We start from the raw sequence: 27,855 nt of genomic DNA, 5'->3' as shown, positions 1-27,855 counted from the left end.
AGTCCAATTAAATTAATAATGATCAATAGATTTCATGATAAATGTTCTCATTGAGAATTTCTGAATGTAATATTAACTGATTATTGTCATGTAATGGTAAAAAATACTGTCAATGTATAAATTCAGAAAATCAAATTTCAAAAGGAAGTAGTGGCCATTTTATCCCTATCTTATTCCAAGAGTGGAACGCACATTGAAAACAATCCGGGAAGAATTTTATAATTAGAGCAGCAGCTTCATCAATCTGAAATCAACCATTTAAAGATGGTGTAGTACATATTGGACATTGGTTTGCCTTTGTGACAAATGTGTAAAAAATATTTTTATTTTAATTATGTGTGACCCAGAAAGCCAGCTTTATTTTAGATAAAATAGGTAACTGACTAAAATAAGCATCATATATTTATGCCCTCAAATGACAGCTCACTTCAGATTTTATAACGTAAATCTATAATCAATAGTAGTTTAAAAGTATGCTACTGCTAACTAGAAATAAAATTTGACACGCACTCCCCTTCAATCACTTAATAAAGTGATTGAAGTAATTCCAATATTTTTACTATAAACTTGTCAGGTGTGTAAAATGCCATTACCATGCACATGACTCACATAGAAGCTGTGCTTACCACTGTGGAACAGGTGATGATCTCACTTCCAAACTTGCTTCTGCTCATGAAGGGCCCTCATCTCTCACTTCAGGCACAAATTGGTCCCTGCCTTCCCCTATAACTTCAAGGTCTTATCTTCCCTAGGTTGGCATCTCACAAGGGACCCTAAACAAGGGAGGCATTTTTAGGAGCCGCCATAGAATTGCTGTACATTATTTGAGTGATACGCCAGTTGGTAATCCGGCATGAACTTGATCCAAGGCCACATCTGGTGGGCGTCAGACTGGATTGAACCTTTCGGGCCACCTGAGCTCCATGCTATTATCCAGGACTGTATCCATGGTTTCAAGGCTCTAAAAACTCCAAACTCTAATAGTTTCCTTTAGCTCCTGTGCTCCCGACTTGTCTATTCCTTTCCAAGCATATGTTTAAGGGACCATATACCAGGTCATTACAGTTCAATTGAAAGACTTTGTAGAGGCAAAGTTGCCTTTCTTTAGAATGAGCCTGCGTAAGTAGATATTCAAATATTTCCTCTCTGTCGTACTCCTTGTTAACACACTAATGTTTCACTTGTCATCAGGCCGGCCTGTGCCTTGTGCTAACAATTCCTTCATTCTTTTGTCACTGCACGTAAATCTTCACCCTGTTCAAATTAGCCCATTTCAACTTGTTCTCCTCGAGTGTGGCTCCCTGATCAACACATTGCTGTCAGTTTCCAACATGGAAGAAAACCAGCATGCCTTCCACCTTCCATGAGGGTTGGTTCAATTTTAAGAACGCTGATAGCCAGCAGCTTAATGACCACTTTTGGGTTTTTTTCTCTATTTCCTGCCTGTCTAAGCAGCAGAGTGTATGAGACTGAATGAACCCAGTAAATGTGGTACTGGTTTGTATTTTTCTTGAATGAAAAGCCATAATTAGTTTGTTTCCTTTATACAGTGTAAAACGAACAAGATGGATTAGAGTGGTTGCTTCAAGTAATGATGCAATTAAGATGTGTGTGCACTGCTAAGTGAATTCATAATCTTTAGGAAATTCTTTTCAGTTATGACTAGTGCATCGTAAGCAATGTTTTAGCTTTTAAAACCTCAACAAATGTTTATTTTTTTCCTTAACATGCCGAACTAGACTTTATTGACATACTGGCCTACAAATGTTGGTGTTTAAATTTTAGCTGGCTAGAAATGCTCTAGAAAGGTTCATAATCAAGCCTGAAAATCTGAATTACCTAAAGAGCACTTGTTAAAAACTGCCCTAATGCACTCACTGAAACTAACAGTCGACAGCTTGGATTTTATGTATTTCTTGCTTCTAAGAGCTTGCTATGAATTAAATCTGTATGGCCTGACAATAACATTATCTGAACATTCAAAACTAATTACATTGCTGCAAATATTCTGCAGGAAGCTAAATCAATATGAAATTCAAAAGTGCACAGCAAGCTTATTTGCTTCATAATATACTTATTTACCATTTTTAAATTATAGCATTGTGATTTTTGAAATTCCATCCTAATTTGGTGGAATGATGAAATTCCATCATTCCATCCTAACTTGTCTTTCATTACTACCAAAACATAATCAATCAGAAATGCACAGAGAATTTGTTCATTCAACAATTATAACCACCATTCAATAATTCATATCTAATGAACCAGAAAATATTCTCACGTGTATTATAATTATCTTTGTACATGTTTTATATTACTCTATCTCATTTTCATCAGCCAAAGAACCTAGTTTAGTACATTGAACATACATACACACATATTTGTTGAAGGAAGTGCTGGAGGGAAGCGGGGAAGGGAAGGAAGCAAAAGGAAAGAGGGAATACCCACTTTTAGATTTTTTAATTAATTATTTTACACATTTTCAAAAGTTAAATATAAGTTTAATTGTAACTGGGCAAGGGTATCATGAAAAGGTTCTGATTTTTGCAGTGAATCTTTAAAATTATTTCAACCCTCTGCATAAAATTTACTTTTAGAAGAAGTTGAGACTATGATGGTAAATACTTTATCTCAGGGATAAGTTAATAGAAATATTTCCTGGTTTTAACATCCTAATATTTTACAAAGGCGTTTGGTATTCTCTAAATTAAATATGTTTAAGTATACTTACATTTTATAAACAATTAACTAATCCATATTTTCCCCAAATGTGAAACCATTCCATCACCATTTTCAAATATGTTTACTTAGCTTTAACTTAAAAAGAAGTAATATAAAGACCAATATTTGTGCTAATGATAATCAAGTTCTTCAGTAACTATGAGTTTTCACAAGATTTTTTTGGCAGGGGTTCCTAAGATTTTGGTCATCAAAATAAGGAAGGTTTTCTTTCCTTTTCTTAACTTTGAGGTATTCTATCTTTCTCTTGTACTTGTAACTCAAGCTTTGGAAATGGCATCTTGTGGTTAGCCTCAAAGTGAGCATCTTATACCTTCAACTCAAATTATATTTATGTTGACCAATTCTAAATTTTAATTTCAAACACAGCTGTTTCCTCCAAGCTCCAAATATCTCCAACTGCCTAATCAACATTACAGTTCAAAAGCTGTGTTATTTTCACTTAAAAATGAACTTAAATGTCAGTGTATTACTCCTTATCTTTCTGTTTGGATCAGTGGCACCTATACCCCATGTGACACATGCCTGAAATAATTTTGGACCCTCCTGCATGGTGACAACCACCTTTTCTCTAAATTGTGCTGGAATTGGACTTTTCTTGGGAAAGAATTGTAGTCACAGACTGGAAGGCTTGTGATGCTTTAACGTGTGAAAATAATCACCCACGTACTTCTTCCTGATTTAAGGATGTTAGATACAGACTCAGTAAGAAGCATGTTATTTAAAAGCAAAGCTCAAGAACTGTAATATGATCTTTTACCTTGTGTATCAAGTGATCTTGAATGTCCAGGTGACTACAACATTGAGAAGCTGTACCATATTCAAGAGCCAGCAGCAAGATGCCACAAAGTCCTTTTGTATCTCCATCAGGATTTACAAGTGTTTCTGACAAAAGATGAAAGGTGACACCATTTGAGATACACCATAAACTAGTGAAGATTCAGTCTGCATGCTGCACTTTCTCTAACTCTCTTTCAAGCCTTACTCATCAGTTATTGATTGTTGACCAATGTATTACAGGTGATCAAATACTTATCCCTGAACATAAACTATTCCAACTATTCCAAATAATTCCAAACTATTCCAAGGATTTTCTACACTTTTCCAGTATTTCATGGAAAGACTAGATTTCCAGGATTCTTGGTGTTTCCAAATTCCATGATGTCCTCTGTAACTTGCTCAGCGAACAAACCTGATGTGTGAGATGCTTATCACAAAACAAACTTATTTGAATTATTGTTTTCATTAACTTTTCCAGAACTCTATTTTATCCTACTTTCAGATTAAGAAAAAGAAAAAAAAAAGCGGTCCCATTATTTTCTGAACATTCTTAGGTAATTTCAGTGTCCAATGGTGACTTTTAAGACATAAAATACAAACTAAATTTTTAACAAAATAGAATATTAGAATGTTTAGTTCCATGAAATAATCAACAGTTTGACCTTCATTCAAAGATATTCTCTCTTCTGTCATTAGCTAAGGTAAGGGAAATGATCAGCCTCTTCCCTTCTCCCTCTCCCTCCTCCTTTCTCAGTAGCTACTACTTCTGCCCTCCCAGGTTCAGGGCAGGGAGGATTGGAGGGTAGGAAGACAGATCAGGAAAATCCTTATTGAATTGGTAGGCAGGTTTCATTCTCTGAGTCTGGAAGTTGTTTGAAGAAAACTCTCTCCTCTTTGCAAGTTATTAGGTTTTCCGGAGCCTCCCTTTCCTTGCTCTACCCCGCCCTCTGTTCATTCGTAGGGATCTCTGACTTGTAATTCTCCTCTATTCTGGCCGCTTAGTCCTTCTGTAGCTTTTCAGAATTCAGAGGTTGAACTCTAGCAGTTCTCTTCAGGCGTATGTACAGAGGGCTGTGGGGAGTGGGGACAGGGCAGGAGGAAAATAATTAAACCAACCATAATCTTATTTCCACCTTGTTCTAGTCATCAGTCAACTCAGCCTTTGAGTCGGGAGAAAAGAATTGTAAAAAGACATTTTGAGATGAGACATTGAGGACACAAGAATTATAAAGGAAGTTTCAATGGGCCCTACAGGAGAATTACTTCCACTCAGCGTATAAAAAAGGAAATAATGTGATTCAAGTTTTAGACTCACAAATTAATTAAACTTGCACTGTGTTTCCTAAAAACTCTGAGGATCTGTGAATCTATTAAAAAATTCTAGACTATTTTTTCTTCCAGCAATAGGAAGATAGATGCTGCTTTTTTTGCAGTCTTAGAAAGTAATAGTAAAAAACCCAAAGGTTTTCGTTTTATCCATATTCACCCATGGCTGTGTGGATCTGACCTAACCTGCTCACTGGTAGAATTCAGTCTCAGCCTCCATTCTGTCTGTTACATGGCATTGTAAAGCTGAAATTGCCTAAGACCTTGAATTTAAATTCCAAGCAATAGTTTGGAAAATCCCACAATGGCAAAAAATTTTGGCAGCAAGCATGGAAAAGTGCGCTTTGTCAGGACAAAAGGACAGACCTGACCCCTGGAAGTAGTGAGACGCTCTTCACAGAACGTTTCCTTTTTTTTTTTTTTAACATCTTTATTGGAGTATAATTGCTTCACAATGGTGTGCTAGCTTGTGCTTTACAACAAAATGAATCAGTTATACATATACATATGTTCCCATATCTCTTCCCTCTTGCGTCTCCCTCCCTCCCACCCTCCCTATCCCACCTCTCCAGGCGGTCACAAAGCACCGAGCTGACATCCCTGTGCCATGCGGCTGCTTCCCACTAGTTATCTACCTTATGTTTGTTAGTGTATATATGTCCATGCCTCTCTCTCGCTTTGTCACAGCTCACCTTTCCCCCTCCCCATATCCTCAAGTCCCTTCTCCAGTAGGTCTGTGTCTTTATTCCTGTCTTACCCCTAGGTTCTTCGTGACATTTTTTTCCTTAAATTCCATATATATGTGTTAGCATACGGTATTTGTCTTTCTCTTCCTGACTTACTTCACTCTGTATGACAGGCTCTAGGTCTATCCACCTCATTACAAATAGCTCAATTTCGTTTCTTTTTATGGCTGAGTAATATTCCATTGTATATATGTGCCACATCTTCTTTATCCATTCATCCGACGATGGGCACTTAGGTTGTTTCCATCTCCGGGCTATTGTAAATAGAGCTGCAATGAACATTTTGGTACATGACTCTTTTTTAATTTTGGTTTTCTCAGGGTATATGCCCAGTAGTGAGATTGCTGGGTCATACGGTAGTTCTATTTGTAGTTTTTTAAGGAACCTCCATACTGTTCTCCATAGTGGCTGAACCAATTCACATTTCCACCAGCAGTGCAAGAGTGTTCCCTTTTCTCCACACCCTCTCCAGCATTTATTGTTTCTAGATTTTTTGATGATGGCCATTCTGACTGGTGTGAGATGATATCTCATTGTAGTTTTGATTGCATTTCTCTAATGATTAGTGATGTTGAGCATTCGTTCATGTGTTTGTTGGCAGTCTGTATATCTTATTTGGAGAAATGTCTGTTTAGGTCTTCTGCCCATTTTTGGACTGGGTTGTTTGTGTTTTTGATATTGAGCTGCATGAGTTGCTTGTATGTTGTGGAGATTAATCCTTTGTCAGTTGCTTCATTTGCAAATATTTTCTCCCATTCTGAGGGTTGTCTTTTGGTCTTGTTTATGGTTTCCTTTGCTGTGCAAAAGCTTTGAAGTTTCATTAGGTCCCATTTGTTTATTTTTGTTTTTATTTCCATTTCTCTAGGAGATGGGTCAAAAAGGATCTTGCTGTGATTTATGTCATAGAATGGTTTCCATTTACATGAAATATCTTTTTCCATCCCCTTACTTTCAGTCTGTATGTGTCTCTAGGTCTGAAGTGGGTCTCTTGTAGACAGCAAATATATGGGTCTTGTTTTTGTATCCATTCAGCCAATCTGTGTCTTTTGGTGGGAGCATTCAGTCCATTTACATTTAAGGTAATTATTCATATGTATGTTCCTATTCCCATTTTCTTAATTGTTTTGGGTTCATTATTGTAGGTCTTTTCCTTCTCCTGTGTTTCTTGCCTAGAGAAGTTCCTTTAGCAGTTGTTGTAAAGCTGGTTTGGTGGTGCTGAACTCTCTCAGCTTTTGTCTGTAAAGGTTTTAATTTCCCCATCAAATCTGAATGAGATCCTTGCTGGGCAGAGTAATCTTGGTTGCAGGTTTTTCTCCTTCATCACTTTAAATATGTCCTGCCACTCCCTTCTGGCTTGCAGAGTTTCTGCTGAAAGATCAGCTATTAACCTTATGGGGATTCCCTTGTGTGTTATTTGTTGTTTTTCCCTTGCTGCTTTTAATATGTTTTCTTTGTATTTAATTTTTGACAGTTTGACTAATATGTGTCTTGGCATATTTCTCCTTGGATTTATCCTGTGCTTCCAAGATTTGATTAACTATTTCCTTTCCCATATTAGGGAAGTTTTCAACTATAATCTCTTCAAATATTTTCTCAGTCCCTTTCTTTTTCTCTTCTTCTTCTGGAACCCCTATAATTCGAATGTTGGTGCGTTTAATGTTGTCCCAGAGGTCTCTGAGACTGTCCTCAGTTCTTTTCATTCTTTTTTCTTTATCCTGCTCTGCAGTAGTTATTTCCACTATTTTATCTTCCAGGTCACTTATCCATTCTTCTGCCTCAGTTATTCTGCTATTGATCTCATCTAGAGTATTTTTCATTTCATTTATTGTGTTGTTCATCATTGTTTGTTTCATTTTTAGTTCTTCTAGGTCCTTGTTAAATGTTTCTTGCATTTTCTCTATTGTATTTCCAAGATTTTGGATCATCTTTACTATCATTATTCTGAATTCTTTTTCAGGTAGACTGCCTATTTCCTCTTCATTTGTTAGGTCTGATGGGTTTTTATCTTGCTCCTTCATCTGCTGTGTGTTTTTCTGTCTTCTCATTTTGCTTATCTTACTGTGTTTGGGGTCTCCTTTTTGCAGGCTGCAGGTTCATAGTTCCCCTTGTTTTTGGTGTCTGTCCCCAGTGGCTAAATTTGGTTCAGTGGGTTGTGTAGGCTTCCTGGTGGAGGGGACTAGTGCCTGTGTTCTGGTGGATGAGGCTGGATCTTGTCTTTCTGGTGGGCAGGTCCACGTCTGGTGGTGTGTTTTGGGGTGTCTGTGGACTTATTATCATTTTGGGCAGCCTCTCTGCTAATGGATGGGGTTGTGTTCCTGTCTTGCTAGTTGTTTGGCATAGGATGTCCAGCACTGTAGCTTGCTGGTCATTGAGTGAAGCTGGGTGCTGGTGTTGAGATGAAGATCTCTGGGAGATTTTCGCCATCTGATATTATGTGGAGCTGGGAGATCTCTTGTGGACCAGTGTCCTGAAGTTGGCTCTCCCACCTCAGAGGCACAGCACTAACTCCTGGCTGCAGCACCAAGAGCCTTTCATCCACACGGCTCAGAAGAAAAGGGAGAAAAAGTAGAAAGAATTAGTAGAAGTAGAAAGAAAGAAAGAAAGAAAGAAAGAAAGAAAGAAAGGAGGGAGGGAGGGAGGGAGGGAGGAAGGAAGAAGGAGGGAAGGAAGAAGGAGGGAAGGAAGGAAAAGAGAAAGAAAAGATAAAGTAAAATAAAATAAAGTAAGATAAAATATAATAAAGTTATTTAAAAATAATTATTAAGAGCAAAAAACAAAACAAAAAAAACAGACGGCTAGAACCCTCGGAGAAATGGTGGAAGCAAAGCTATACAGACAAAATCTCACACAGAAGCATACACATACACACTCACAAAAAGAGGAAAAGGGGAAAAAATCATAAATCTTGCTCTCAAAGTCCACCTCCTTAATTTGGGATGATTCATTGTCTATTCAGGTATTCTACAGATGCAGGGTATATCAAGTTGATTGTGGAGCTTTAATCCGCTGCTCCTGAGGCTGCTGGGAGAGATTTCCCTTTCTCTTCTTTGTTCTCACAGCTCCCAGGGGCTCAGCTTTGGATTTGGCCTCGCCTCTGTGTGTAGGTCGCTGGAGGGCGTCTGTTCTTCGCTCAGACAGGACGGGGTTAAAGGAGCCGCTGACTCGGGGGCTCTGGCTCACTCAGGCCGGGGGGAGGGAGGGGCACGAAGTGCGGGGCGAGCCTGCTGCGGCAGAGGCCGGCGGGACGTTGCATCAGCCTGAGGCGCGCCGTGCGTTCTCCCGGGGGGAGTTTTCCCTGGATCACAGGAACCCGGCAGTGGCGGGCTGCACAGGCTCCCCGGAAGGGAGGTGTGGATAGTGACCTGTGCGCGCACACAGGCTTCTTGGTGGCGGCAGCAGCAGCCCTAGCGTCTCATGCCTGTCTCTGGGGTCTGCGCTTTTAGCCGCGGCTCGCGCCCGTCTCTAGAGCTCCTTTAAGCAGCTCTGAATCCCCACTCCTCGGGCACCAGGAAACAAAGAGGCAAGAAAAAGTCTCTTGCCTCTTCGGCAGGTCCAGACTTTTCCCCCGACTCCCTCCCGGTCAGCCGTGGCGCACTAACCCCCTGCAGGCTGTGTTCACGCCGCCAACCCCAGTCCTCTCCCTGCTTTCCGACCGAAGCCCGAGCCTCAGCTCCCAGCCCCGCCCGCCCCGCCCGCCCCGCCCGCCCCGCCGGGTGAGCAGACAAACCCCTCGGGCTGGTGAGTGCCGGGTTGGCACCCATCCTCTGTGCGGGAATCTCTCCGCTTTGCCCCCCCACCCCGCACCCCTGTTGCTGTGCTCTCCTCCGCGGCTCCGAAGCTTTCCCCCTGCGCCACCCGCAGTCTCCACCCGCGAAGGGGCTTCCTAGTGTGTAGAAAGCTTTCCTCCTTCACAGCTCCCTCCCACAGGTGCAGGTCCCGTCCCTATCCTTTTGTCTCTGTTTATTCTTTTTTTTTTTCCCTACCCAGGTACGTGGGGGTTTTCTTACCTTTTGGGAGGTCTGAGGTCTTCTGCCAGCGTTCAGTAGGTGTTCTGTAGGAGTTGTTCCACGTGTACATGTATTTCTGGTGTATCTGTGGGGAGGAAGGTAATCTCCGCGTCTTACTCTTCCGCCATCTTCCCAGAAGTCCCAACTAACATTTCGCACAGAACGTTTCTTAAAGTCAAAGCATGTACTGGCTGGTTAGAAACTCCCCTCCAACCAAGTCTCTTGGAAGGTTAAAATTATACCAATTCAATGTCAGAGCTTTCAGTGCAGGGTTGATATTGAAGTGTGGTATTTAATTCAATGGGATGGAATTTTCCGGTACAATTAAATCCAAAGCTATGGCTAATGTGACTATAAAAAGGGCATTTGATTATCCAAGTACTGTGACCCAGAGAATATGTTTATTCATTTAAAATGTTCAAGATATTGAGAAGTAAATTGATAAGTGATTTGTTAACTGAAGCGGGGAGGGGAATAGTAGGAAGAGGATTAGCAAAAGGCAAGAAGAAGATTAGAAGAAAATTAGACTTTTAATCTCTTTCTATAATTTTTTCTTTGTTTTTTATATATATTTAAAAGCCTTAAAATGTGCTTATTCATGGACTCACCAGAAACAAATACATAAAGAGAAAGAAATCCAATTGACTTTTAATTGTTGGACACCAAATTATCAATTCAGAAAAATTTCTAGGAGAAATATAAAATTAGGTACTAATGTAAGCACACATGTCCTCTGCATCTTGTGAAGCTACAACATAGCCCAGGGAAGCTGAGCACACATTAACCAGGGCCAAGATATAGCCAATCAAGACCATTAAGCAGCATGAAGTCAGTCTAGAAAACTACAGGTCTGGATGGGGACTGCTTATACTTCTTCCTAAGATAGATATTACTTGACTACTGCTATGAAATTTGAATTTATATGTTCTTTCCATTATCTTCACATTATCAATGTATTTATATCCATGCCCTACATACTGTCAACCTATTAAAGTCTATAGTACTTCTTGCAAAGTCAGCCATGTTATTAGTAGCTTATTTATTTATTTAATAATGATGATTGCTAATAATTTATTTCATGATGCTCACAACAAAAACTTAAATTTTCATTTTTCATATGGAAAAATAGGAAGCTTAGTTTTTTCAATTAAGTTCCCCTAGGCCATTTACACAACTAGGAAGTGTCAAAGTCAGAAATTGAATACATACATGTCAACTTCATTCAGGGTGCGTGATCAAAATACAATTGCTCTTTATTTTCTCCCCCTTTGGGGTTGGCTTCTCATCCACAATGCTTGTCCAGCCCTACCTGTCAAAGGAAAGTGTTCCCTTAAATCAATACTCACTATAGTACTTGTTCTTAAATAATTTGGCCAATTTCCATTGCCTACCTAGTGAACTGCATCTTTTTTTTTTTCTTGGCTGCTTTGGGTCTTCGTTGCTGCGCGCGGGCCTTCTCTAGTTGTGGTCAGCGGGGGCTACTGTTCGTTGCAGTGTGCAGGCTTCTCATTGTGGTGTCTTCTCTTGTTGCGGAGCATGGGCTCTAGGCATGCAGGCTTCAGTAATTGTGGCACATGGGCTTTGTTGTTTCGCAGCATGTGGGATCTTCCTGGGCCAGGGATCAAACCCCTAGTCCCCTGCATTGGCAGGCGTATTCTTAACCACTGCACCACCAGGGAAGTCCCGTGAACTGCATTTTTAAAGAAGCTTCTAAATACCTAGAAGAGCAAGGCCTAATTCTATCAAGCAATTTTCTATCTGGATGCACTGGAGCCAATGGGCAGGTGAAATATTGGGGACTAGATTTTCTCTCATATCACATTATATAAACAACTTTTAACTCCACCAAAGTGGAAGGAAAGGCCATCTTCTCTTGTAGTTTCTCTCCTGTCTTGGGACTGTAACGTGCACAAATATAAATTTCCTGGAGGGACGATAATGACAATGATAGGCAAGAACATTGAATAGAAAACTCTTCCTATGTAATTGTTGAACATTTAATTTTTATTTAAAATCCCTATTAGTATGTAAAACTCAACTAAAATCTTTTTAAAAATTATATAGAGAACAGCATACATGTCTCAAGCCAGGCAATATCTTTATTAACAAATTTAATTTCCAGCAATCAAATAAGCCATCCTCCTCAAAACATCATTTAAAAAATCCAGTTGTCTTGCTTCAGCCATTTCATTAGCTGATGCCCACAAATGAACTGACACCCTTAGAATTTTTATAAATTTTATTTGCAATATATATTTTAGCTGAGCGATTTTTCCTCATGACCTAAAATAACCTAAGGGCTCAACTATCGTTCTTCATATAATACTGACTTCCCTTCTGTCAAAGATAGAAATCCTTTCACCCTGTGATATGCTGGCTTCCACCCCTTGCTACCAAAACTCCCAGGTTCCTAAAACATCAGTGGGTCTTCTACCTGAGGCTGCCCTTTGCGGTAATGCACTCTTTTGAGTCATCTGTCTTTACTTTCCTTCCTTTGCTTGTCTCCCACTCTAGTGTCAGTTAAATATCACCTGGCATTCATATGACATTACCGTGATTGCAAGATTTTGGATGCCATCTAAAGAGTTTCCATATTTTGCAACTCCCCTGTAGATTAGCTCCCATTGCTGGGAAACACTGTGGCCTCCTACTTTCTTCACTAATAGCTAACACTCATCACAATCGAGGGAGTCAGATCTGCCGGAAGAAAGTGATTCCATCTAGGGTGGAATAGAATAACAATGTTGCTAAGTATACCTACCACTTATTGAGTACTTACTGCATACAAAGCGACATGCTGAGTTCATTTCTTCCTCACAGTGATCTTATGAGAATGTATTCTTTTCCTTAGAAATTTCCAAAGTGAGGAATTAAACACAGAGTAATGAAGTCATTTGCCCAACATTACACACCAGCAAACAGTAGAGTGGAGATTTTAACCCAGGCAGCCTCACTCCAGAGCCTGCTTGCCCAGCAATATTATGAAGTGCCCATAGTAGTTTGGGTGGACAGTACCGAGAAGGCATAGTGGTGGGCAGCAAAGCAAATGAAGATGGATGGGTTTCTGGATGTACAGTGTTAAGTGTGGCCCAGGCTCTACAGTTGTTTGAAAAGAATAAAAATCAGCGTGAAGGGGATATCAAAGATGAACGCTTTCAAGACTGCAAATTCATTTTATTCAATCTCAGTGTGTAAGAATACAGATGGCTGCATAATTTAAGCCGGTCTATGTAAATGATTAGCAAAAATAACTCAAGCCTTGGCCTTTGGAAAAATTGTCAATGTGGTTTCAGATGCCTGGAACCTGTGCTCCCTGGACTAAGCCAGGCAGGGTCCCTTAGGTGAATTAGTGCCATTCTGTGAATCACCACCCAAACGTGTAGGCTACATACTGTATTTCTATTTATTAAGCAACCATGAAAGACAAAGCTGCAGGGAATCGCCAAAGTACCAATAAACAATAAAAGAAAGCCCCACTGTTGTTTTGTTCACATTTCAGTTTTCCCACATGCCCCTCCTCTCAAACTGAAAAATTGCCGTTCATCCCCATGTTGACTTGAATGAAATATGGTAATCTGTAGGGATCGTTTTCTTTTAGAAACAAATAGCAATGAAGCTTGCTATTTAAATCTTCCTTCCATTGATGCACTTGAGTATTTAAATTGCACAGTTAAAAGTAATGAGCACTTGGTACCATTTTCTGTCTGCATCAAACTGTTCTCTCCCATTATCTAAGAGAAGTTATTTCATTCTAAGCTTCTCAGATGTAATAGAAGAGACTTTTTACCTGTTTTTTCTTCTCATAATTCCTTGGTTCTCCCAAGTCTTAGCCCAACCACTTTTAGTTCTTGCATGCTTTCTTTAAATGATAAAGAGCTCCTTGAAGCTGTCTCAGCAATAATGCCTTCTGCTTGCTTTTAAAAGAGCTGTCAATATTAGTTAAGTCCCCAACACAAGTGTTTTCCCTATCATTCTTCTTCCAAATCAGTGATATTAACTTCTTCTGCTGTGAAATTCTTTATAAAATACTAAAAAAAAAAAATCATATTTTATTTGTAGCTCAATATGTGACTTGCTATTCTGCCACAGCAATGATTTCCAGTCAGAAGTGTCACAGTGAAAGAAATAATGATTTAAAAATAAACTTGCTGGGCTTCCCTGGTGGCGCAGTGGTTGAGAGTCTGCCTGCCGGTTCAGGGGACAGGGGTTTGTGCCCCGGTCCGGGAAGATCCCACATGCCGCGGAGCGGCTGGGCCCGTGAGCCATGGCCGCTGAGCCTGCGCGTCCGGAGCCTGTGCTCCACAGCGAGAGAGGCCGTGGCGGTAAGAGGCCCACGTACCGCAAAAACAAAAACAAACAAACAAAAAACAAACAAACAAAAAACAAACCCTAAAAATAAACTTGCTGATGTTCAGTGACCAAGGCTTTGAAGTGTGGCTTCACCCAACCACTAATTCTCAACATGAAGAAGGATTGACCCTTGGAGATCTCAGTTTGGATACATTGTCTGTTTTTCAATTAGATTGTGCTGTGTCATCCCTCCTTGGGCTGGATACACTGAAACGTGAGGCAGGGGAATGGCCCATCCCCATTGGTGCCCCGAGCCAATGGCTCAGTTTGTACTGAACCGTGTCCATCTGGCTGATGCTCTGCTCACCATCCGGCTCCCTAACACGCTGGGCCCCCAGCTGGTCTTGCTCACTGTTTCAAGGAGTAGCGGGGAAGCAGCACAGCTCACAAGCTTCCTCTGTGAAGAACGACCTCTGCACGTAACATACACGAGACCTGCTCACACCCAAGGGAGTCCAGCCACCAAGAGGTGTGCACCACACACCTCTTACCTGACACTAACGACTTTATATTGCACTACGGTATGCTTTCTTTAATAAGAAAACTTTTTCTAAAAAAGGAAAACCAAGTATAAATCCAACAGGAACTCACCATTTTTTAGAATATGCTAGTATATAGACATTGAAATGACATAAAAGAAGAGATTCGTGAGTTTTTGCTTTTTATTTTTTAGCATCTTTATTGGAGTATAATTGCTTTACAATGGTGTGCTAGTTTCTGCTGTATAACAAAGTGAATCAGCTATACATATACATATATCAGCATATCCCCTCCCTCTTACGTCTCCCTCCCACCCTCCCTATCCCAGTCCTCTAGGTGGTCACAAAGCACCGAGCTGATCTCCCTGTGCTATGCAGTTGCTTCCCACTAGCTATTTTACATTTAGTAGTGTATATATGTCCATGCCACTCTCTCACTTCGTCCCAGCTTACCCTTCCCCCTCCCCATGTCCTGAAAGATCAGTCTTATGGGAGTTCCCTTGTATGTAAGTAGTTGCTTTTCTCTTGCTGCTTTTAAGAGTCTCTCTTTAACTTTACTTTTTGCCATTTTAATTAAATTCATGCCTAACTTTGCCCTTGACGTTCATGTCCCAGTGACCTTCTGTGGTCCATTCTTCTTTCTTTTTTTAACATCTTTATTGGTGTATAATTGCTTTATAATGGGTTGTTAGTTCCTGCTGTATAACAAAGTGAATCAGCTATACATATACATATATCCCTATATCTCCTCCCTCCCACCCTCCCTATCCCACCCTTCTAGGTGGTCACAAAGCACGGAGCTGATCTCCCTGTGCTGTGTGGCTGCTTCCCACTAGCTATCTACCTTATGTTTGGTAGTGTATATATGTCCATGCCACTCTCTCACTTCGTCCCATCTTACCTTTCCCCCTCCCCGTGTCCTCAAGTCCATTCTCTACATCTGTGTCTTTATTCCTGTCCTGACCTTAGGTTCTTCAGAACCATTTTTTTTTTGTAGAATCCATATATATGTGTTAGAATATGGTATTTGTTTTTCTCTTTCTGACTTACTTCACTCTGTATGACAGACTCTAGGTCCATCCACCTCACTACAAATAACTCAATTCGTTTCTTTTTATGGCTGAGTAATATTACATTGTATATATATATATGCCACATCTTCTTTATTTATTCATCTGTCAATGGACAGTTAGGTTGCTTCCATGTCCTGGCTGTTGTAAACAGAGCTTCAGTGAACATTGTGGTACGTGACTCTTTTAGAATGATGGTTTTCTTAGGGTATATGCCCAGTAGTGGGATTGCTGGGTCGTATGGTAATTCTATTTTTAGTTTTTTAAGGAACTTCCATACTGTTCTCTATAGTGGCTGTATCAATTCACATTCCCACCAACAGTGCAACACGGTTCCATTTTCTCCACACCCTCTCCAGCATTTATTGTTTGTAGATTTCTTGATGATGGCCATTCTGACTGGTGTGAGGTGATACCTCATTGTAGTTTTGATTTGCATTTCTCTAATGATTAGTGATGTTGAGCATCCTTTCATGTGTTTGTTGGCAATCTGTATATCTTCTTTGGAGGAATGTCTATTTAGGTTTTCTGCCCATTTTTGGATTGGGTTGTTTGTTTTTTTAATATTGAGCTGCATGAGCTGTTTATATATTTTGCAGATTAATCCTTTGTCCACTGATTCATTTGCAAATATTTTCTCCCATTCTGAGGGTTGTCTTTTCGTCTTGTTTATGGTTTCCTTTGCTGTGCAAAAGCTTTGAAGTTTCATTAGGTCCCATTTGTTTATTTTTGTTTTTATTTCCATTTCTCTAGGAGGTGGGTCAAAAAGGATCTTGCTGTGATTTATGTCATAGAGTGTTCTGCCTATGTTTTCCTCTAAGAGTTTTATAGTCTTGTCACATAATTTTTTGATCAATCTGGAACTGATTTTTAGCTAACTTCCAAAACCAGTCCACTGATCAACAATTTCATTTCTGTCATACTTTAATATTTCTATATATATATATGGTTTCTTCTGGATTCTTTGTTCATTGCATTCATCTATCTGCCTTTTTCTGCATCGATATCCACTATATTAATAATAATAGCCTTTTAATAAGAATTATATTTGGTAGGGCAGGTATTCCTGACCCAATCTTCTGCTGCAGGTGTGATTGATCATTATGGCCCTCCTCACATATACCTATGGTTAAATCATATTGCTTCCATGAAAAACTGTTTTGAAAATTTTACTGGCAATACCAAGAACCTCTCGATCAATTTGGGGGGAAACTGACAAATTTATGATACTGAGCTCTCCCTATCAATGTACATGGTCTGACTTTCCATTTATTTAGGTCTTCTTTGATGTCTTTTAGCTAATGTCATACTATTCTTTATAAGAGACTGTTACATTGCTTTTAGTTTTATTCCTATGATACATTTTTCCTGACCTTGTATGTAGTATCTTTTATTTAGCAATTCTAAACATTATTTGCTAGTATATAAAAATAAAATTGACTTTAGTACCTTGACTCTTCTACTTAGCCACGCTATTCAATCACCTTATTAATCTCAGTGGTTTGCAGAGTACTTTGGGTTTTCTCCTTCCTTTAAGATAAGGATGGTGTAGTAGTGCACACTAGAAAAGGCTGGGAGAAATGAACATTCACTTTAGATCTGAGATGTATGTGATAAGCTGTATAATACTGATATAGAGAAAAATGTGAACAATGCATAAGCCACCCAGGCACCCTCAAACTAGGAAGTTTCTGAAGAGCTTGTGTAGAAGATGTCTGGGTGAATTTCTTTTGAGTTGTCTATTCATTGTTCAAGTTTGAATCAAACTATTCAAGAGCTTCCTCCATAGGTTTGTTACTCTCTGCCATCTTCCTTTTCAAAAATTAATTGTTGACTAATTCAGTAAAAACGTATTTTTTACCTTTTAAAGAGTATATTAGGACTTCCCTGGTGGCGCAGTGGTTGAGAGTCTGCCTGCCGATTCAGGGGACACGGGTTCGTGCCCCAATCCGGGAAGATTCCATATGCCGTGGAGCGGCTGGGTCCGTGAGCCATGGCCGCTGCGTCTGCACGTCCGGAGCCTGTACTCCGCAACGGGAGAGGCCACAACAGTGAGAGGCCCGTGTACAGTAAAAAAAAAAAAAAAAAAAAAAAAAAAAGAGTATATTAAATGCAGTAGTACATGGAACAAATGTTATAAAGTAGACAAAATGATAGCACTTTAGATGAATACAAAGTGTTTTGAAAACATCCCTATGTCAAGTTCAATTTCTTGCAACAATTATTCATTGAGGACCTTCTACAGGCAAAACCTTGACCCATTAAGAAAAGTATTTGTTTGGTTATCCCGTGCTAGGAAAAATTAAGAAGATAGTAAATTTAACTAATATAAGCCATCAATCTTAGAAACAGAAATAACCCTCACCCCCATCTTTACTCTGTAATAGGTTTATCACCCTGATTTATTGGATAATTGCCTAATCCCTCTTGCATATGTAGACAAGAATTCATCAACCTGAGGTACTTAAATGTATTCATTATTGAAAGAAAACTTCAACTAGCTAGCCATTACGTCCTAATTGATTAGCTATGGTCATCACTCAACACTTTCTAGGGAAAAGTCATACAAAGGAAATGCTTATGAGAATTCTTTTTCGACTCAATGAAAATTCTAATATTTTTCAATTCATGTCTAAAACATGGAAATACTATGGTAATATTTAGCCTACCTCAACCCAAATAGTTCTAGGGATATAATTTCTGGCTCTACCTCTTATGAGAAGCAAATCCTTGTAAGCATAAGAAATTCCTGAACATGTCGTAGATTTTCAGTAATTGTTATCTTTACCCTTGCCTTCTCCTTTCCTCCCTGTGGTGGGTTTGGGAGGGGTGGGGAGGTTATATCTTTTAGAGGAGATAACACTTTGAAGACTCAATTAGATTTAGGTATTTAAAAGATTTAAAATATTAAATGTTCTTCCACTTAGTTCTTTATTTGAGCTACTCAAGTCTTCTAGACTTGTTACATCTGCTAGTAATACAGAAATATATTTATTTATAATCAATGCAAACAATACTGAAGTATATTTGGTAAAAATGCAAACCCTCCACTGTTGCCACCAATCTTTTTTCCCTCTCCAGAAGGAATGAAAACAGTGTACTTTGTAACTTTAGAATGTTTTTCTATGCATTTACATAGATACATTCATAAATGGATAAAAAGTTAGGACATTTAGGACAAACAGTTTTGTTGTTTTAATACAAATGGAATCATATAAATATTTCTGCAAAATTATTTTCTCATAATAACATGTCTTAAAGATGTTTCCATGTTTATATTTTCAGGTCTTTACCATTGAACTGCCACAGAGTAGCTTTTTATATAGTTTGGGATATTATCTAGCCATTCACTTACTGGTGAAAATTTATAATATTTACATCTATCTGTGTATATATTTTATTTTATATTTAAAATTTTTTTATTGGAGTATAGCTGATTTACAATGTTGTGTTAGTTTCAGGTGCACAGCAAAGTGATTCAGTTATACATATACATATATCCACTCTTCTTTTTAGATTCTTCTCCCATATAGGCCCTTACAGAGTATTGAGCAGAGTTCCCTGTGCTATACAGTAGGTCCTTATTAGTTATCTATTTTATATATAGTAGTGTGTATGTATGTATTTTACATCATCCTGGTGTGAATATCCTTATACATGCCTCCTTTTACAGGAGTGAACAGTATGTACTAAAGATACTTGGACATTACATTTTCCCAAAGCAGGGAAAAAAAACCCTACCAAGTCCTCCCCACATACACATTCTTACATTAGCAGGACCAGAGACTCAGGGGCCTAGAAATTACGTACCTCTTCCCTCAACATACAGAACATATTCAGAAGATTCCTTTAAATTCAGTTATGTGTTTTTCAATATGTCCCCCTAGTAAATTCTCATGGCCATGTACTCTGTCTCTTCCCATATCAATTACCTCTGTCAGATTCTGTAAGATTTGTTCTCTAGATTAGCTATGATTTCTAGTATCCCAGCATTGCCTCATGTGTCGTACAATCAATGATGTAGCTGGCAGGAAAAAAATTGCTTAAATTTGGCTGAATGCAGGTTAGCTGAAACCCAGCTATTCACCTCCAGAAGTTTGTTCAAAAATTAATATGTATGAGAACTGTTAAAAGTGAATATATATAGGAACTGGTTTTTCAAGTATTCTTTTATTAAATATTGTGCAACCACCTATTATCCTTTTAAATATCTGTACAGACCATTTTCTAAAATGCAGTGTGTATTATATAATATGTAAATATTTATATTTTATTTGTTAGTAGAAATGATATAGCATTAATTTTTAACTTACCATAATTTATTTAGGCTATTTTGTTTCATGTTGTGGAAAGTTTAAACTTTTGCTATATGTTAGAGTTTTCTAAGTAAAATCTTTCTCTAATTTTGCAATACCAATTTTCAGGCATTATCTGCTTATTTCCCTATTTTTTACCTGTATTTCTGATCCAGTCTTAGATAACTATGTCCACTCTTTCAGTTTTCATAGAGAAATATCAAACAGAAGTGGCTTAGTTTGAAAAAAAATACCTGCTTAATTTTTTCCCTTGCACAAAAAGTGAAACATAGTCAGATAAGCAGAATAGGCATAACTGTCTTTAAATTGTTATTTTTAAAGTAGAAAAATCCCATCCTTCAAGTTTCAGTTCTTTTTTTAATTATTTTTTTGAATTTTATTTATTTTTTTATACAGCAGGTTCTTATTAGTTATTCATTTAATCCATATTAGTGTATATATATCAATCCCAATCTCCCAATTCATCACACCACCCACCCCCACTTTCCCCCCTTGGTGTGCATACGTTTGTCCCCTACATCCATGTCTCTATTTCTGCCTTGCAAGCCAGTTCAACTGTATCATTTTTCTAGATTCCACATATATGCATTAATATACAATATTTGTTTTTCTCTTTCCAACTTACTTCACTCTGTATGACAGTCTCTAGGTCCATCCACGTCTCTACAAATGACCCAATTTCGTTCCTTTTTAGGGCTGACTAATATTCCACTATATATATGTACCACATCTTCTTTTTTTAAAAATTAATTAATTTATTAATTTATTGATGGCTTCGTTGGATCTTCGTTGCTGCACACAGGCTTTCTCTAGTTGTGGCGAGCAGGGGCTACTCTTTGTTGCAGTGCACGGGCTTCTCATTGCGCTGGCTTCTCTTGTTGCGGAGCACGGGTTCTAGGCATGCAGGCTTCAGTAGTTGTGATGCATGGGGTTAGTTGCTCTGCGGCATGTGGGATCTTCCTGGACCAGGGCTCGAACCCGTGTCCCCTGCATTGGCAGGCAGATTCTTAACCACCGTGCCACCAGGGAAGTTCCTTCAATTATTTTTTAATTAATGACTCATTATTAGCTTTTATTCTATTTTTCCATATTTTAACAGAAATGTATGCTTTATTTTAGAAATAGAAAAATGTAATTTTTTTTTATTTTGAAAATACAATTTTTTAATATTTTAAAATAGAAAAATACAAAAGGAGCACAAAAAACCCTAGAATTTTACCTATCCAAAATATCTATTAACATTTCATTATCTGTACAGATTCTTTTCTAAAATACAAAGTATGTTTTATTATATATTATATAAATACTTGTGTCTTACTTTTCAGTAGAAATGGGATCATACCATTATTTTGTAACCTACAGTTATTTAGGCAATTTACCAAATGTTAGATATTTATTTTATTCTAACATCTTCTTATCTTAAACAGAGTGTGCAGGAATAATTTTAATATGAATTAGAAATGTAAAAGCAAAAAGATAGAGCATAAGGAGAATTGGTTAAACATGAAAAAACATGACTGAAATGATGTTAAATATTAAAAAGCGAAAAAGCAGAAAAAGGCCTATGAACTGGAAAAGAATATGTAATGATGTATGAAGGTCTGCAAAGTGCCCCATGGTGTACCAAAAATAACTAAGACTAAAAAAAAACAGTGTCCAGGAATTTTCATTTAAACCCCATCATCATTTCAGCCAAAATGACCTGCTGACCAACTTGCTTTTAACTAAATTGCTTTCAATGAAATTATGTTCTATAAAATTGCGTTTGTCCACATTGCTTTTTCTAAGTTTTTTTTTTTTTAATGGTCAAATTATATCTTGCTATTAGGACAGAATTAGGAATCTGGAAGCCATTTTTGACCCATGCTTAGTTCTTTCCTCTACCTCTGCACCTCCATCCCCCCATCATCTTTATCCTCAAATTTCATCATGGATCAGTTTCCATCCCGGAACCATGAGATTCTTCCTGTGAATGTAAACGTTGTTTGGAAGATGACTTTCTTCATACCATACCTTCAGAAATACTCTGGAGTTATGGCTTTTTAACCATAGAATATCTAACTCTAACTCTCCTAGTTTTAGGATGTTCCCTTCAGTCCTTCTTCAAACTAAATTTCATGTATCATGTTTTTACCTCTCCTTGTAAGATGAAGACTAAGTATTTTAAGTGAACTCTTGAATTGGTGCTATATACGCAATGAACAATTCAACTATATCAACTAGGCTACTCTATTGCTCATTGCAAAATGTTTATGATAGCACACTCTTTCCATATATACCGAGAACACTCTATTTCCCTCACCTTATGGCTTCATCCTCAAATTCCCAAAGCTATCTATGTTAGTCCCATAATAGCAATGCAATAGAAAAAAACCCCAAATTATCAATATGCCTGTATTTGCAGCCCTTCTCACCTGAATTCCAAAGATTCTTGTTTAAAAGGCAATCTACTGACCTCTTCCCTGTAGCCCCAAGTCCAAACAGCAAGCTGTCTGTGAGACTGTGCTTTCCCAGTAGCTGTACCTAGAGTAAAGGAAGGGTAGAGGGTTTGGTAAGAGTGAGATGTGGTGGACAAGGTGCATGAGAGTGTGTTGAATGAGGGTTAAGAGGTAGGGAGGAGCTAGTGAAATAGAGGAGCGGAGTGGCATGAAGGAACAGGAAAGTTTTACTTTTGCTTTGTGTGTGTGTGGTTTTCATAAATGTATAATATCGAAAGAGGAAATTATGTTTGAAAGCATTTATGGTAAACTTCCTGTGTCACAGGTAGAATAAAATGCCTGGCTGGACTTGTTAAGAAGGTGAAAAGCAAAAATGATGCCTCAAGGTTTCTGGACTGAGATTTGTGTTTCTTTTTTTTCTTTTCACACAAACCCGTGCCCCCTGCATCGGCAGGCAGACTCTCAACCACTGCGCCACCAGGGAAGCCCTGTGTTTCCTTTTAACATGATTTTTGCAGAGCCTGAATCATGTGGAGACATAGCTTATAAATATGATCACCTGGTCAAGAACTGAATAAGTTGTCCTGACCACTTCACACAGGTAAAATTAGAATAAAAACCATCCTCCGCTTGATGACAGGCTCCCAGGGAACACTCTAATACCAAGGGGCAAGTCTGGCTCCCTTGCCATCATTTTTACTTCATCCATCTAACAGAAATTGCACAAAAACCACCAACTACATTCCATCTCAAATTTCTCTCAAGTCTATAATGAACTCGTATCCTATTTTGCATGAATCCCTTTCAGCCTAACCACATCACACTCAGCATCTCACCTGAGAATGTAACACAAATCTGTCATCTGAGCAATACTGAAATCTTGCTGTAACACAACTAGCTGCAGTGTTTAGGAAATTGCATTGTTTTGGAGAGAAAACCTGAGAAATCATGATCCATCTAGAAATACCTCTATACCTTACAGCATCCTTTTATCACTACCATGCCAAGAGGACCAGAACTCACACTGGCAGTAACAGGAAGGGAATAACACTGGAAATATATCGGATGTTGGGTTCAAGTGCTATGACAATGGCAGCAAGATTTTGCACATAATTTCGAAAGAAACCCTACCATAGTACAATATAAGGCTATCCTCAAGAATTCATCTGGACCTACTTTGTAACCTCCCTGTGTCTCTCACTTTCCTTGCCACTTTTGTCTGTTATTATTCCTCAGAAGCATATCTTTATGTTTTCCCTTATTTGAGTTGCAATACCCTGTCTTATGAAGGTTGTCCTGGTCCTTAGGTTCATGCTTCCCCTAAATCTACCTATTCACTCTTTACTGTTACATTCCTGGCACCTAGGACAATGTTGGTACATAGTACATGTGCTCATTTGATGGTGCCTCTATCCTATGTGTTCCTTACTCCTGTTTCAGTTCCAAAAGCTAAAACAGTGCCCCCTAAAGTAGCATAAAGGATCTGCACTAACTTTAATCATCAAAGGAAAACTATTCATAAAAGTTCATAATAGTTAAGTTAAAGATAGGAGAAAGGGCAGAAAAATCCTCTGTGAAGAAAAATAAGGACCAAATGATGTTTTTCAATTGTTTACAATGCTCTCTAGGAGCTGAAGTTTGTGAAAAAACCATAACTAGTGGTTTCTAAGAAGGTGGTTACCTTTGTCAGGGTGCTCAGGAAAGGCCCCTGTGAGGATATTTTAGTAAGAGAACCAAATAACGAGCAGCAGAGAACCATGTACAAACTTGAGAGAAGATCATTCCAGGCACGAAGAAGAGCAAGTTCAAAGGCCCTGAAGCAGGGGTGAGCTCAGCATGTTCTAGTGATAAGGACCGGCAAATGAAGTGATGGTAAGAGGTACTACCCAAATTAAAGAACATTAAAAAAACAATTAATATTTAAGGATGAGATATGTTATTTTTTCATATCAATAACCTGGAAATTGTGAGATATGCTGTCCAGAGATTTGAAAGAAAGAAATTAGTTCCTTCACCCACAGTAATATACAAGGAAACATTTACTAGGCATATGTTATGTAAGTTTCCTTAATTTACAATTTTTAATAAATTTTATTGAAGAATAGCATACTTATACAGAAGTGCCCAAAGCCTAAGAGCAATCAGTACACATATTCATTTAACAGTTGTAATTATGTACCTGGCCATGTTCTAAGCACTGGGTACAGGGGCGAAATGAAAGATATCACACATCTTTCATGCAGCACTTATCTGAAAGGCAGGAGATAGAAAATAGATACATAAACAAACAAATAAATAAAATCATTTCTCATGTTGGTCACTGCTATGATGTGAGTATAGCCGGGTAACTATATAGTAACAACTCACTATATTTGGCCTTACTGATATTAGAATAGAAAAAGAAAACTTCTACAACCTTGGTTTTCATTTTTAGTATATATAAGTGTCACCTGAGGAACTTGTTAGGCATTCTACCCAAGGCTCCACCACAGAAACTAATTCAATAAGTTTGTTGGGGCCTGGATATCGGCATCTTAATTAACATCTATGGAACCTTAAGCAGCTGAATGCATAGGGAAAAACATTTTAAAAGAATGATCTAGGGGCTTCCCTGGTGGCACAGTGGTTGAGAGTCTGCCTGCCGATGCAGGGGACACGGGTTCGTGACCCGGTCCGGGAAGATCCCACACGCCACGGAGCGGCTGGGCCCGTGAGCCATGGCCGCTGAGCCTGCGCGTCCGGAGCCTGTGCTCCGCAACAGGAGAGGCCACAACAGTGAGAGGCCTGCGTACTGCAAAAAAAAAGAAACACGGCCAATGAATGTTTAAGTATATAAATGGAAATAATTGTTGTAAATTAGAGTAATGACACGTGTAAATGACAAAATATATGACACTATAACTGATAAAATTTTGATCTCAAATACAAACACTCACACACACAAATATATAAAGTTACCAGCCACAGTCTGCTAAATAAGTGCTTATAATTTAAAAAAAGCTTACCCATAATAATAGAAATCACCAACCATATTAAAAAAAAACATAGAAACACAAATAAAAGCAATTTTGTTACCATTGCATATTGCAGTTAAGACTTCAAAAATAAATTTCAGTAATACACAATGCTATCTCAACTTATGGCAGTGTGTACTGGCTCATTCCTACTTCAGTGCAATCTGGTTAGGTGCAAAAATACTTCTGAGAATCAGACTACATGAATAATATTGTAATAAATAATATATTAAAAGGCTCTAGAATTATATTGTTACATGGAAATATAAATATTCTATAAATTTCAGGAGTCAAAATGAGTATATGTTTCAACAAATTGTGTGTGTAAAAATATATGCATAAATATTAACAAGAACTGAAATAGAAATTTATAGGATGCAAAATATTTTTGCTTTTCATGTTCACCGGTGTTTTGTTTTTCTAAAAGTTTCTGAATTATCTTAGGCAATAGATAATTAAAATTCTTATCAATAGAAAAGAAGCCTTATCTCATGTGAGGAAATGTTAATTTGTTTCTTTCTGTTAATGAGCCCAGAATCAGTGTCCTGTGACAGTTATTTATTCATTTCTCTCTGGGTGACACAACCTTCAGAATAACATTTACTTCTTGTCTTCCTGGCATCTCGATCTAAAAACCTAAGGAAATAAGATCACATTTCAGCATTTCCCTCACTAAAGATTTTTATTGGTCAAGAGAATTGCTGTTCTCAAAACAACAAATGACACTCAATATGGAAAATCGTCCATCATTTTCCAGATTTGGGAGTCCCATCTTGCTAGCTTCACTAGATGCTGTGCCCTTGCCTCTACTGGACTTAGATTCGCATCCACTTACCTGTGATGACTCTTATGTTTCCAAAGGATAGGATAAAGGGTATGCCCTCAACAAATACAACTATTTGTCCCTGGCTGGGCATCTGACCCAAATCCTATCTCTTCACCAATTGTTAGTTCAACCTGCCAGCTGCGGAAACCTTAAGATGGGAGAAAATATTTGCAAATGAAGTAACTGACAAGGGATTAATCTCTAAAATACATAAATATCTCATGTAGCTCAATATCAAAAAAAAAAACAACCCACAACCCAATCAAAAAAATGGGTGGAAGATCGAAATAGGCATTTCTCCAAAGAAGACGTACAGATGGCCAAAAAGCACATGAAAAGATGCTCAACATTGCTAATTCTTAGAGAAATGCAAATCAAAACTGCAGTGAGGTATCAACTCACACCAGTCAGAATGGCCATCATCAAAAAATCTACAAACAATAAATGCTGGAGAGGGTGTGGAGAAAAGGGAACCCTTCTACACTGTTGGTGGGAATGTAAATTGGTACAGCCACTATGGAGAACAGTATGGAGATTCCTTAAAAAACTAAAAATAGAACTATCATATGACCCAGCAATCCCACTCCTAGGCATATACCTAGAGAAAACCATAATTCGAAAAGATACATGCACCCCTATGTTCACTGTAGCACTATTTACAATAGCCAGGTCATGGAAGCAACCTAGATGTCCATCAATAGAGGAATGGATAAAGAGGATGTGGTACATATATACAATGGAATACTACTCAGCCATAAAAAAGAACAAATTAATATTATTTGCAACATGGATGGACCTAGAGATTGTCATACTGAGTGAAGTAAGTCAGACACAGAAAGAGAAATATCATATGATATCGCTTATATGTGGAATCTGAAAGAAGCGTACAAATGAACTTATTTACAAAACAGAACTAGAGTCACAGATTTAGAAAATAAACTTATGGTTACCAGGGTATGATGGGGGGGAGGGATAAATTGGGAGATTGGGATCGTCATATACACATTACTATAAATAAAATAGATAACTAATAAGGACCTAGTGTACAGCACAGGGAATTCTACTCAATACTCTGCAATGGTTTATATGGGAAAAGAATCTACAATAAGAGTGGATATATGAAAAAAAAAAAAAAAAGAATTATACTTGTCCTTTTCCTCAAGGCCTAAAAAGAATGGAAGAATCTAGATCCTAGCTTCACAGTACTTGAAACCTAACCTGACTTTTCTAAATTCTCCGTAAGGAAAGGGGTTTCAAAAGCAAAGGGAAAGATAAAATGTATAACCTTAGACATTTTTCATTGTTGCCTAAAGATCTGGTACTCTGTGAGAGCAGGGCTGAAAGAAGGCATTGGTCGGTGACCAGACTGTGTAATCTTAGCATTTCAGAATTCTCCCTGAATATAGATGTGAGGGGAGAAAAAGCTCATCAGTGTTTGCCAGTCTGAAAATTGTTTTCCAAATATTTGCATAATAATGCCTATACTGGTCTCGTAGCATCTCTAAGATTTTTTTCTTTTAAATATCTTACTTTCCCTCTTTGTTTCAAAAAACGTTTAAAAAGATTTATATAGTTGCTTAACACACTCCAAGTTATCTGAGAAACTTTTTAGACTTGAGTAGTGGGAGGAGGTGAAAACAATTTGTGAAGTATCTGATTGGGAAGGGCACCTAGAGAAAAAATTTAAAGTACGCATGTAAATAACATTTATATGAAAAATTTAAAAGACTATCATCATTTTTCCCAGACCATTATATTGCTCAG

General features: G+C 38.1%; 1 long non-coding RNA gene across 1 annotated transcript in view; it reads right to left on the bottom strand.

Moving 5' to 3' along the window:
* Positions 1 to 27,855, bottom strand: part of LOC109547639 (uncharacterized) — an 85,165-nt gene extending 57,310 nt beyond the window's left edge. Inside the window, exons 1-5 of the long non-coding RNA XR_012329016.1 lie at positions 24,431 to 27,855; positions 23,933 to 24,092; positions 17,359 to 22,336; positions 9,599 to 9,683; positions 3,500 to 3,624 (exon numbers count right to left, since the gene is read on the bottom strand). This is a non-coding gene — a long non-coding RNA (uncharacterized lncRNA). The remainder of the gene's footprint in view (positions 1 to 3,499; positions 3,625 to 9,598; positions 9,684 to 17,358; positions 22,337 to 23,932; positions 24,093 to 24,430) is intronic.

This window comes from Tursiops truncatus, chromosome 21 (assembly GCF_011762595.2).
Source record: "Tursiops truncatus isolate mTurTru1 chromosome 21, mTurTru1.mat.Y, whole genome shotgun sequence".
In the NCBI taxonomy this organism is placed as follows: Eukaryota; Metazoa; Chordata; class Mammalia; order Artiodactyla; family Delphinidae; genus Tursiops; species Tursiops truncatus.
This window is presented reverse-complemented; position numbering and strand designations above follow the sequence as displayed.